At 42.3% G+C, this 12,661-nt stretch overlaps 1 protein-coding gene across 4 annotated transcripts in view; it reads right to left on the minus strand.

Moving 5' to 3' along the window:
• The window catches only part of SV2C (synaptic vesicle glycoprotein 2C), a 213,967-nt gene that overhangs the window by 178,529 nt on the left and 22,777 nt on the right, over nt 1-12,661 (minus strand). The gene's annotated exons all lie outside the window — the stretch shown is intronic.

Here is a 12,661-nt window from a genome sequence, read left to right on the forward strand (position 1 = left end):
CTAATTTTCTGTGTGAAAGAAAAAAATCTCTATCCTAGTGCTTTAAAATAAATATTGCTTGTTTCCAATTTATGAAAAAAATGTAAGGGATGAATATAACACCACAATGTCATTTTTAATAAGTTAATTTATGCTTGTGAAAAGTGAACAGATGAACAGCTATGGAAACAAGACTATTTACAAATATCAACTGTGCAAGCTTCCCCATATTAGCTCATCAATGTGCTTCAACTCTGACCTGGAGGAGCCACATCTAGTGATGAAAGGGTAGTCCAGTCTTCATAAAGATTCAAAGACTGATCCAAAGTACATTGAAATCAATGGAAAGACTTCCACTAACTTCAATAGACATTAAATCATGCCCTCAATCTTTAGTGCCAGTTTTAAACTGTAATGATGTTGACACCTGAACTAAGGAAATGGACTGAGAACATTAGCCAATTGCACACAGGCCATAAAACATTCTGTGGTTAATGCCTTTAGTCACCTTGGGTGCTATTTTCAAAAGCAGCTAAGTGATTTAGTACCACAAGTCCCATGGAAAGTCAATTCACGATTCTGAAAATCCCACTGTACAAGCCTAGTCTGAATTTGAACAGTTAGCTGCAGGTGAAAAGCTCTTTATTCTATTACCCATCCCCCCTAGCTTTTAGCTCAAGCATTTTTAAATTATTAAGTTGATTTTAAAGCGTGCCTCCCTCCAGTTAAAATTAGCATACCCTATAAACAGGAAGGGGCTAAAGAAAGTTATTTTGAAGTTTTGGTTTAAGAAATATATAATGACTGAAAAAGTACTCAAACTGATATAAATTAAAAACGGAACCTGTCAGATTAAAAGCCAATGTTTGGTTTTTTTTTAAAAAATCAAATTCCTTTCCCTATCTCTAATACATTCAATTATTTTTTCCCATTTTAATACTTTTCCACCATTTTTGCGGTTTGCATAAACAAGTATTCATGCAGTGCTTCGGGCACAAACAGTGCATAGGAATGTTTAAAACCAAGATAACTATTGTTTTTGTTGAAAACAATTTGATTCATTAAACCATTTACATTAATAATAGGTTTAACCCCGCCCCCCCAATGTTTTACTAATTGGCCTTTCAAAAATAAAGAGTATTTTACATTTAAGGTGGAATTTTCAAAAGTGTTCACCATCGGCTTAACTCTGCTCCTCCCACTTAAGTCAATGACAGTTCTGCAACTGAGTTCCATGGGAGTAGATCTGAACCAATGCTGATTACTTTTTAAAATCCACCCTGAAAGTAACGTGTTGTACTAAATATTTATCCTTAAAAGTGTAGTTCAGACATCCACTTTTAGATTGGCAATGTTCTGTGGTATAGGCAGAATTATAAAATACATTATGAAAGATAGGACACAAAGTAATTTTAATAACAGAAAAAACTGAAGTCATATAATGTGCATCTAACCTTAAAAAATCAATGTGTTTTGATGAAACTAAAAAATGTTAGGACTTTCTTCATAAATATTACCAAAAGTTACCACAGTTCTTTATTTTTCTTTTTATTCCCTCAGTCTGCATTGATTTTACACATTGTGAATGTTCCTCAAATCAATCAAAGGTAAGAGCGCCCTTCAAATGTTCTCTGCAAACCAAAGCAGTCACCAGCAGAAAAATTGAGCACTTAAAAAAAAACGAGAATTTAATATTTATGATGGAAAACTGTAGCCTAATTTTAGACTCATGATGTTCCCCCTAAGTAGGTCTATTGGGCCAAGGCCACTGCTGTCATTAAAGTTCTTTAGCTTTGAAAGTCTCCCTCAAAAGACATTATTGGTAGGGTGACCATATTTCCCCTATACTGCATATGGGACACCTGCTATAATTACTCGTATTCAAGCGAGTTCAACGGCAGTCAATCAAAACTACAGAGTACAAACATTCACATTAACATCAGGTTGACTGAGCCCGTTAAAAAGAAATACTGCGTTGTTGGATTCTTTTTATTTACCTTCTTATCTTTAAGGCTTTAGGGTTCACAGGGGGATGGGTGACACACACACACACCGGGAGAGATAACACACACTCCCATACTCCTCTCTTACACAGGGGAGGTGACCAATGGACCTGACCCTCCCTGCCCATCACTGTTCCCCCTCCATGCCTGGCTGGGCCCCCGGGACAGACGCAGGGCAGCGGTGGGTGGGTGAAAGGGGCTGCTGTGAAGCCTGCAGATTCGGTGCGTGAACAGGCTGGAAATTGCTTCCCCCCACCCGCCACTCCTGAGCTTAGCTGAGGAGAGGAGAGGCTCTCCCATGCCAGCGCTGTGCTGGGCTTTCACACATACAGGGCTCGGCTCCTCCAGGCCAGTGCCCCAGGCCAGAGGTCCTTGGGCTTTCCTAGGGTGCCCAGAGGCAGTGGGGAAGGAAGGAGCCTACCAGCCAGGCTGTTGGTGAGCTGAGCGCGCCCGCCAGGAGCTAGTTCTCCACGCAGCACGCACCCTGCCATAGGGGATATGGACGAACAGTGGGGTGGGGGGGAGGGGCCAAGGGGCAAAGCAAGAAGAGGACAGCAAGATGGGAAGCACATAAAAGGCAGATGGGTAGGCAGCAGAGGCGACACGTAACCGGCCACTGCCTGGCACCTCCCCACTCACCAGCCACTGCAGCATGCAGCCAGTGCCAGCTGGAAATGGAACGGGGCCCTGCTGGCCTAGAGCTGGTAGGCAGAGGAACTGTGTTGACAGACCAGTAGGGGAGCAGCCAGCTCCTCGTGCTGCATCTTTGCGCTGCCACCAACCTTGCATACCCATCCCCATTGTGAGCCACTGCACCCCCCCCGGCTCCCGCAACTCACCGCTGGTAGACAGGTGGCTGGAGAGTGGGGGGATCCGGCCAGCACTACTGATGGAGGGGAGGGGGACAGAAAATACCAATCTGCCCGTTTTTAAGAAAAAGGCGGGACACTTGCAGGAGGCTTAAATACAGGACTCTCCCTTTAAAAGCGGGACATCTGGTCACCTACCTCACATTAATTACTGTGGTGGATGATGTTCACACTACCTTCCTTCTGTCAGTCCCCTCACCAGGAGCGCTTCCAGTGACTGAAGAGAGAGGGCTCTCAGCTCCATGCAGCTCCCCACCAGGGGCCTAGCAGCCCCCCGGGGCTTCTGGCCTCCATGCTTCCAGCCACAAGCTGGGGGGTGGGAGGCAGCTACCCAGGGCTTCTCGCCTTCCTGCTCCCAGCTGGGAGCATGTGTGTGTGCGCGCGCGTATGTGGGCGGGCAGGCAGTGTCATGGAGCTTCTTGCCTCCATGCTCCCCACCAGGAACAGGGGGAAAGCCACTCAGGGTTTCTCTCCTCCGGCAGGGGCAGCAGGGCTCCCATGCTCAGCAGGGAGCCAGGGTGGCAACCCAAGCCAAGACCCTGCGTGGCAGCCTGGCTGAGAGCAGAGACCAGGCAGCAGCCAGAGAGCCAGCTTTCTTGTCAATTTCACGGCTCCAGCAGAGCCGTGAAATTGACAAGAATGACAGCCAACAGCCAATGTAAGGAACACAGTGTCTACACAAACCCTGTGTTGCCCTAACTACACTAACCTAAGTTCTATGCCTCTCATGGAGGTGTTTTTATTATGTCAACATAGCAATGGAATTACATCAGCAGGAGGAGCATTTCAGTGTGTACAGCTCCACTGTTTTGTCAACAAGGTTTTAGAGAGAAAAGCTACTGTTTTCTTGCAAGTTGTCTCAGATGTGAAAAAATTACTAAGGGGAAATAGAAAAATATTATGTACTATGACATCATATCGAAATATAATGTTTTTCAAAATTTTATTCAAGTCCTTTAACATTTTGTATGTGACACAATTCACATGAGACAAAGGCCTATATCCAGAAACCCACGTGTTACTTTAAGCACATGAGTAGTCCCTCTATACTTAAAGTTACACATGTGCTTGTGTGTATTGCTGGAATAGGGTCTTTCTTAGCACAAAGCTTGATTACTGATCTGCATGCTAGGTAGCTCCACAAGGGGGATGTGAGGAAACCCCTGAGGCAGCAGGAGTCCCTAGGACCATTACATGCTGCCTCCTCCTAAGGATGGAGAAAAGAGGAGTCCGTGGAACAGTGGATTCCCAGCCCACCTTTATTTATTTGTGCCTATGGGGGCCCTGCAGAGCTCACATCCACTGGAATGCTACCCTCCCCTTCACAGAGGAACTGTGCTGGTATTCCTGTTAAAGGAGACACTGTAGTCGCAGGGGTGGTATTTGCTTCATAGGGCAGGTAAATCCAAATAAAGGATAAATACATGAATTTAAGGAAGAGGTGGTACCAATGTTTCTAAGTCACCACGCCTCGTGTCCAAAAGTGGGATCTCAACAGTATTCTACCTAGTTGGAAATCAAAGAGAGACATTTTATGTGTAAGCCTAATTTATATTGTTTGCCTTGTACAGTAATGATTGCTGAGAAAATTATGGCTTTTCCTTTCAGAGAAACCACTGGAAGTCAGGAACAGAAAAGGATTTCAAATGAATAGCGAAATCACATTGAAGGGTATTTAAAAAGCCTTCCGTCAGGGTTTTATAACATCAGATTGAAACTCAGAATACACATCCCAAAGAGAATTCATTTTCTTCATGTAAAAATGGAGGAAAAAAATAATCAGTATTTCTGGAGCTATGCATTTTTTTTTTAAATGAATATCCAATAATTCAAAAGGTTTGGGTAGGTGGATATTCTACAACGCAGACTACTTTTGCCTTTTTAAACAATAAAGCAGCTACTACGCGGAGTTTTCCAAATGAAATACTGCACACACATGCCACAGTTCACTTATTTTTGATTATTTGGTATCATTGCATATAATTGGATCTGTATACGCAACACCAATACACATCATAATTATGTCTTCATAAAAATCACATACTCTGTTGCTCTCCTCACAATTACATGCCATATCAAGATAACAGCAGATTAAATTACAGTAGTTATATTAAAAATAATAACCCAACATTCCTTGTTTTTTAAAAAAAGGAAATAACCATAATGAAAATCATATTGTGGCAGCATGGTATGCAATAGCACTCTAGAGAGAGGGAAGCTGGGGTAATATGTTGGCTTACTAGGTTTTGAGACATGCTTGTTATGAATAAATTCATCTATATTACATAGCTGCAAGATGGGGGAATATCTGAGTGTTTGATTATTCCTTCTGAAACCCTATACACTGTTATATCCAAAACTCAGTTGTATAAAACAACAACTTAGGGCCCAATCCTCATTTACATTAAGTCTCCCTTTATACTGCTTTGGTAGTGTAAAAGGGCCCTACAATGAATGTAAAAGGTAATTCCCACCTACTTTATGATCCATTTACACTGCCAGAACAATACAAAAGGGCCTTAGTGTAAATGAGAATCAGGCCCTAGGAATGCTTTTCCTGCTTAAGGACACTCATATCCACCTGGCAAGAGACAGGGAACCTAGTTCTCTGCTCACACACTGTTTACACAGTGTAACTCCACTGACTTCAACCAATTTACTTCTCAGTTACACTGGTGTACTGAAGAGGAGAATCAGGATCAGTAATTTTTATCTGGAAACTGCACTTTGTGTAAACAAACACAAAAATAAATAAGTAACCCAGCAACATTACTGCCACACTGTAACTTAGAAATAAAGCATACAAGAGACAGGAAATGCCAAAGTGAACCAATGTTCTAGAAAAAGAATCTAGAAACCTTATCTGGGCCTGTGTCGTTTATTGATAAACATTTAACAATATGAAGAGTACTATATTGAAGTTGAACACTATATTTAACAAGGGAAGCAGAAATAGAAAATGCTACATGTGCAACTCTGTGGAGTCACTAGACTGATCACCCTTCACACTTATTGTCTAAAATATAGCCAGTTGTTTGACTATACTTATGTCTCAGGATTAAAAGTGTTCAAGAGACCAAACCACCAAGCTTAGCCAATTTATTGTCTAAAGGCAAAGCAATACAACACAGAAAGGAAAGTGTTACTGCATTACCAATCCATCTGGGAAGCAGCTTTTTCACAGCATTCAGTTCCCCTTCTGTGCTCCAAACTAGCCCTATCTATCATTTGTTTGTTTATGAGCTAAAAATCACTCTGTAGGTCACCTCAGATTCATATTCACCAATCAGATTTCTACCTTGTTTTTCTTGTGTCCGGGGGTACCTTATCTTTTGTTGTTGACACTACATCCCAAATCTTAGGGGCTTAGGTGACTCCCTACCTGTACCAAGACATAGAACAAATACATCTTGCCTTTAACAGGTTTTGTATTAGCCATTGCCAAAGCTGACTTCAGCTTTGCAAAGTATTGTGGGGTACTTAGGCCATGTCTACACTTACTGGGAATTGATGCTGCTGCGATCGATGAAGTGGGGGTTGATTTAGCAGGTCTAGTGAAGACCCACTAAATCGACCATAGAGCACTCTCCGGTCAACTCCAGTACTCCACTGGAATGAGAGGAGTAAAGTAAATTGACGGGAAAGTGTCTCCCAACAATGCAGCGCGGTGCAGACACCGCAGTAAATCGACCTAAGCTATGTTAAATCGACCAAGTCCCTCTTGGTGGCTGTTCTCTGCTTGCTTTACCTGTAAAGGGTTAAAAAGACTCCCTGGCTAGGTAAAAGAAAGGGAGTGAGCACCTGACCAAAAGAGCCAATGGGAGGGCTAGAACTTTTTAAAATTGGGGGGAAAAAACACCTTCTCTTTGTCTGGTGTGGTTGTTCTCCAGGAAAGAGGGGAACGGAGTGCAGTTATGCTGTAAAAATCTTTAAAACCAGGTATGAAAAAGCAACACATCATACCTCAACCCTAATTATCTGAAACCCCAACTATGTGAGTAATTAGGGAATGTCTAGGAAGACGTGATTAGGGTTATTTATTTTATTTCTTATTGGATTGTGGACTCCTCTGTGCTAACCCCAAGTGCTTTTGTTTTGCTTGTAACCTTTAAGCTGAACCTCGAGAGCTATCTTGATGCTTAATTTTTGTAACTGTTTCTTTTAAGATCTAGCAAAAAGCCTAAGTTCCAAATGTATTTCCTTTCTTTTTGGGTTTAATAAAATTTACCTTTTCTAAGAACAGGATTGGATTTTTGTGTCCCTAAGAGGTTTGTGCATATGTTGTTTAATTAGCTGTTAATAACAGCTGATTTCCTTTGTTTTTTTTTCTCAGCTCAGGGGGTGAAAGGGCTTGAGGGTACCCCACAGGAAGGAATTCCCAAGTGTTCCTTCCTGGGTTCTCAAAAAGGGGCATTTTTTTTTAACTTGGGTGGTGGCAGCATCTGTTGTAGGAGCAGTAGTGATCTGTGTGCTCTGTATGACTATGCTCTGTATAACCTGTATGCTCAAAAGGTCTGTTACAATTTCCCCTCCCCCTTTTGTCTCCTCTCCCTCTTTGAATACCTGTGAAGTGGCTTATCCCCACCCCCTCCCTCCTGGAATGCTTGTGGGATGAATGTGCTGGTTGAACAGCTGGAAGATCAGAAGAGCTCCCAGGTAGACAAGGTATCTGGGACTTTAATTGGGCAGCGATCACACACCCAATGCATGGACACTGCCCGAGGTGGAGTGTGACCAACCAGACGCGGCTAAGTCATCTCTAGTCGAGGCCATGAGGAGCAGGTCCTTAAAAGGGGAAGGGGTCACATGCTCAGGAGTGCCCTCACAAGCTTGTACCTCCTGTGAAGGCCCTTCGCCCGGACTGCCTGACCAGTGGTTCGCTGCATTGCATTCCATCTTGCCTCAGGAAGACTTACCTTCATCACACTGTCCATCCCTGCGCTGTGGGACACTTACCTTGAAGGATCCTGACATCTCCAGTGCCGTGCTTGTCCTGGAGCGTAAGTATGCAAGTGTAAGTGTGACACCCCCACACACACCCTTCTTTTGAGCTTAGCTATCAGTATAATAAACATGCTGCTTTCTGCCAAACTCTGGTGGGTCATTAGTCCTCCCTAAGCTTACTACCTGGCCCAATTTCGGGTAACAGCATCTACCCACCCAAGGTCAGAGAGAAACTGTGATTTTGGAAGTTTAATACCAGCCAGGAGTGGCCAGTATTAATTTTTAAAATCCTTGCGGGCCCTCACCTTCTGCACTCAAAGTGCCAGAATGGAGAATCAGCCTGGACACATGCATTTTTCCTTTTCTCTGAAATCAAGACCATTTCTTATCTAGGAAACAATAACTGACAATAGAAATGACATGTTCACAATTAAATACCCCATACACCTTTTTGTAAAGTAGACAGAGGATAAAATATACAAAAGAAGTTACATTTACTGTTAAGAGTTATTTAAATCTCTGTTACAAGTCACGATGGAGCCCAATCTCCATCATTTCCAAATTTGCCCCCATTGTAATTAAGTATTGAAGGTTTCATCCCAAATGATCCATTTAATTGCCTTTGTAGGTTTTACCATCAGTGTTATTACAATCTAGTTTTGATGAAGAAAGAGTTAAGTCTTTTCTTTTTTACATGCGTGTGTGCACATGCAAGAAACAGTTCAAGAATATTTGCTGCTCATTAACTGAGGTGACTTAGACCTGGGTGACTGACCTTAGACTGATACTACAGCAAGTTTCAGGCAGGCCTTTTAAAAGCTTCCCCTATATAGTTTTGCCAATCCACCTCAATCCTGAGCTAGGCCACCCTTTCTACTCCTGTTGAATGCCTTGAGTGAGCATTTACTCACATCTTGAGTAAAGAATACTAAAATGCATCAAATGGTGCAGTGGTTTTGTGATGCGGACAAATATCCTGCAAGGAATATTGTAAGCCTAAACTGGATGCAAAAACCATGTGAAAAAAATATTGAACTAGTTTACTGGACCAGCCAGTTTGTCCCATTGTAAAAGAAAGGGTTACATGAATGTAACCAGAGTTGGCATTATTTTTCTAAAGTATTTTTCTTTAACTAAAATATTTTTGACCAACTCATTTTCCCCCATATTTTTCAAATGGTTATTGATAAACAAAAAGCCTGTTTCCTTCTGGAACAAGAGCTCCAATCTCAGACTTTCCTCTCTTTAAAATTCATTCTGTGTCCATCAGAGGTATCCAGATCCAATGTGTACTGTCATTTTCAGCTGTCAGCATCAAAGTGAAAACAAATGTACTGCATTTAAATAGAGAACAGAGAGGAACTGGCACAAAGCAATAGGACAAGCTCTGTTCTGATCGCTTGAACTCTGTCAGTCAATTAAAAAAAATCCTGTCGGTGCTGTTTTATTTTTGTATATTTTCTAGCACATGCCATCTTTTTACTATCTGCCATGATTCTGTTCCTTGTCTCCTGCAAAGATGGAGGGAAACAGCCTCCTGTGAGACCCATACCTTGGCACAGGCAGGTCACCTGGCAGGAGTTGATGTGAAGTGTTCAGTGGGGGGGAGAGGAAGAAGAAAGTGAAGGAACTCCCTTAAGAAAGGAGGGGATATGGTCCAAAAATAAGAAAGAACAAGCTTGGATTCGATAACAGGAAAAAAAAAAAAAAAAGAACAATCTTAAGTGTTGTAATAACTAGACATTGAAATTGAGTTTAAGAGCAGTGGGCAAGGCACCCTGTCCTAAAGTATCAAAAAGTCATTAAACAAGACGTTGGAAATTAGAGAGAGTAAGTCCTGCAAAATACAGCAGAATCAGACTGGAAGACTTGAGTGGTCTTTCCTTACTTTCAAAACATATATGATGCTTAAGTACTATGGAGATGGGGGCCATATATGTACCAGAACAGACAGATGCCACAGCACATGTCAGATCAGAGAGCGGAGATCAGTGAGCTTATGATAATGTCAGAGAGGGCCTTGCACAGCAGGGTTGTGCAAAACCTTGGAATTAAGAGTAAAGGCTTTCTATATATCAGAAGAAATACAGGTGTTTAGCTCCTGCTGGAAAAATACACTCTGTGGAGGAGAGAGAGCGCACGAGCGAGCGCGCTCACACATACAATATCCCTTTTCCGGCGGTATACATCATCTTTGTGATTAGAGAATGACAACCCCAAGACTGTTCTCAGTCCTAAACTAATATAGTCTGCCAGCTCTCACATGCTCTTTGCTGCTGGTATATGTCCTTATCTTCTTGGGTAATCGGCTACTTGCTGCCATTAAACCTTGATAAGAGAGCAGGAGTTTTGACACAATGTTATGTATAAACGCTGGCAGCGGCTAGAGAACATCTAGTTGCCTAAAAAAATAGTTTTAACTCCCTGGTATTTTTAACCCCCTGCTTTCCAGGCTCTGAGTGAGGCTGTGCCACCCATCTAGGGCATTTATCTCTTTTTTTTTTTTTAAATTGTAACACTTTTTACTTTTCATTGTTTGCGACATGCTATAAACAGGTTGAAAATAAAAACCCTTCCCAGTTCACTCTCTCCATTTTCAAACATTTCATTTTGCACTTTTAGTGCTGCAGCAGCAAAACTAGCTGCCTTTAGTTATATCGCTGTGTACCATAAGCTTGACATAAGAGATGATGCTAGCTCTGACAATCCAGCATTACTCCACACGAACTCTTTCTTCCTTGAATGAAACCAGTTCTTGTTGCCTTTGCTGGGCAACAAAACAACAGAGCCTTTACTAGGCTCTCAGTAGTGCTACAGATCTCTATGGCTTAAAGCCTGCTTCCTCATTGGTATTCATCCAGTATCCCCACACAAATAGCCTTTCACAAATCAATATATCAGTAAAAAGAACACTACTAACATCGGTCAAAGCCCCTCTAGGGAGAGGCTGTCTCACTGGCAGGACGGAAGGAGGTGGCCCCATTCAGTTCCAAGTCCCTGCTTTAGTTGGGGATTGGTCCTGCTTTGAGCAGGGGGTTGGACTAGATGACCTCCTGAGGTCCCTTCCAACCCTGAGATTCTATGATTAAGTCTACCCCATTGGAGAGAAGAAGTCACACGGTGCGTCACAGGAAGAAAGGAGCAGTGTGTGCATAAGAGAGATGAAATAAATGCTTCAGTAGAAACAGGTAATGAGTAAAAGCAGCTCCTGTGCTTTGAAGGGGAAGAAGCCATCAGTACAAGGAAGGAGCATCAGAGCTTGGTGACATAAGCCAGTTCCTGTGTAGCTCGTTATTTAACTGTGCTAGAACGCAGTTAGTGGAGCTTGGCAGGCAGCGCACACTGTATTTTACTCTGATCATGTTCAAAAGAGATTGGCTTTTTGTTTTATCTCATTGAACTGTTGACCTAGAAAATGGAGATGTAAACTGTGGAGACTATTCCCACTGACTTAAAATCAACATTTAGGTAGGTAACATTTAAAGTCGGTGCATGTTAACTGAACTCCTTTAAAGAGATGCTGCTTGCCTGACTTATTTGGAGGCAGCTGAAATTAGATTTTTGAGGGGGTAACAAGACGTATTGCTAGATTTATCTTCCTGAATGAGAGCAGAGGCTATGTCCTCCTCTTCCAGTTAGTATCACGCTATATCCTGTCATGAGGCAGCAAGATTCATGTCTGGCTATGTTTGCTGCCTCCAGACACACAACTCACTTCTACCACCTCCGCCTTCAGAAGAGAATTTTCTTCACTATGAATCTGCAACAGCCATATAAGAAGGAGTCACATGCATTTAACTCCGCACAGTCCAGCCAGAGGCAAACAGCATATCAGCAGGGAGAAAGTGTCATTTACAACTGATTATTCAGATGGGATTAAAGAATGAACAGGTTCCTATGCAGCTGCGTATGCTTAGGGTTGAGCTCATTGAGGAATGAAAGTATTGAAGGTTTTGAGTATTGAGAAAATTAGATGAAATATTCTGTCAGAGGTAGAGAAGAAAATACCTGATTTCAAACAGCCGCAGAGCAGAAATACTATTAGTCTGACCCTAAGATGGCACTCTAGTATGGTGTTATTCACAAACTGCCCATGGCTGGAACTATTATCATCCACATTTTACAACACAGAAACCGAGGCTCAAACATTGATGCCGCTATTTTGGATTTGGATGCCTTAAGAGACTGATTTTCAGAAATGCTGAGCACCCCCAGCTCCAATTGAAGTCACCAGGGAGCTGTGGATGCCCAACATCTCTGAAAATCAGATTATTTAAGTGCTTCAATACATGTGTAAGTGTCTAATTATAAGCATCCAACTTTGAAAAATTTGGCTTAAGTGATTTGCCTGGGAGAGTTTTCTGGTCTATTGGACTGGGCATGTACTGAGAGTTAGGAGACCTAAATTCTAATTCTGATCTGACATTGATCTACAGAAGTCACTCTCTGTGCCTCAGTTCTCCCATTGTAAATTAGGGGCAATGATATTTACCTCCAACAGTCACCATTAGAAAACACTGTTTTCTCAGACAGCACTGGCCGTGAATATTTTCTTTTTAATGGAGACCACTCTATCATAAAAGGCACAATATTAGCATAAAAGTGAAAAGCATTAAGGCCAGTCAGAGACCGAGAACTTGGAAATCCTGTACTCTGAGCACTGGACTTAACCCTTTAAAACCAGGGGTTCTCAACCTATTTCTTTCTGAACCCCCTCACCCCCATGCTATAAAAACTCCACGGCCCACTTGTGACACAACAACTGTTTTTCTGCATATAAAAGCAAGGGCCAGCGTTAGGGAATAGCAAGCAGGGCAATCCCCTGGGCCCCAATGCCACGATGGGTCCTGCAAAGCTAAATTGCTT

The sequence above is a fragment of the Lepidochelys kempii genome, chromosome 5 (assembly GCF_965140265.1).
Source record: "Lepidochelys kempii isolate rLepKem1 chromosome 5, rLepKem1.hap2, whole genome shotgun sequence".
NCBI classification, from domain to species: Eukaryota; Metazoa; Chordata; order Testudines; family Cheloniidae; genus Lepidochelys; species Lepidochelys kempii.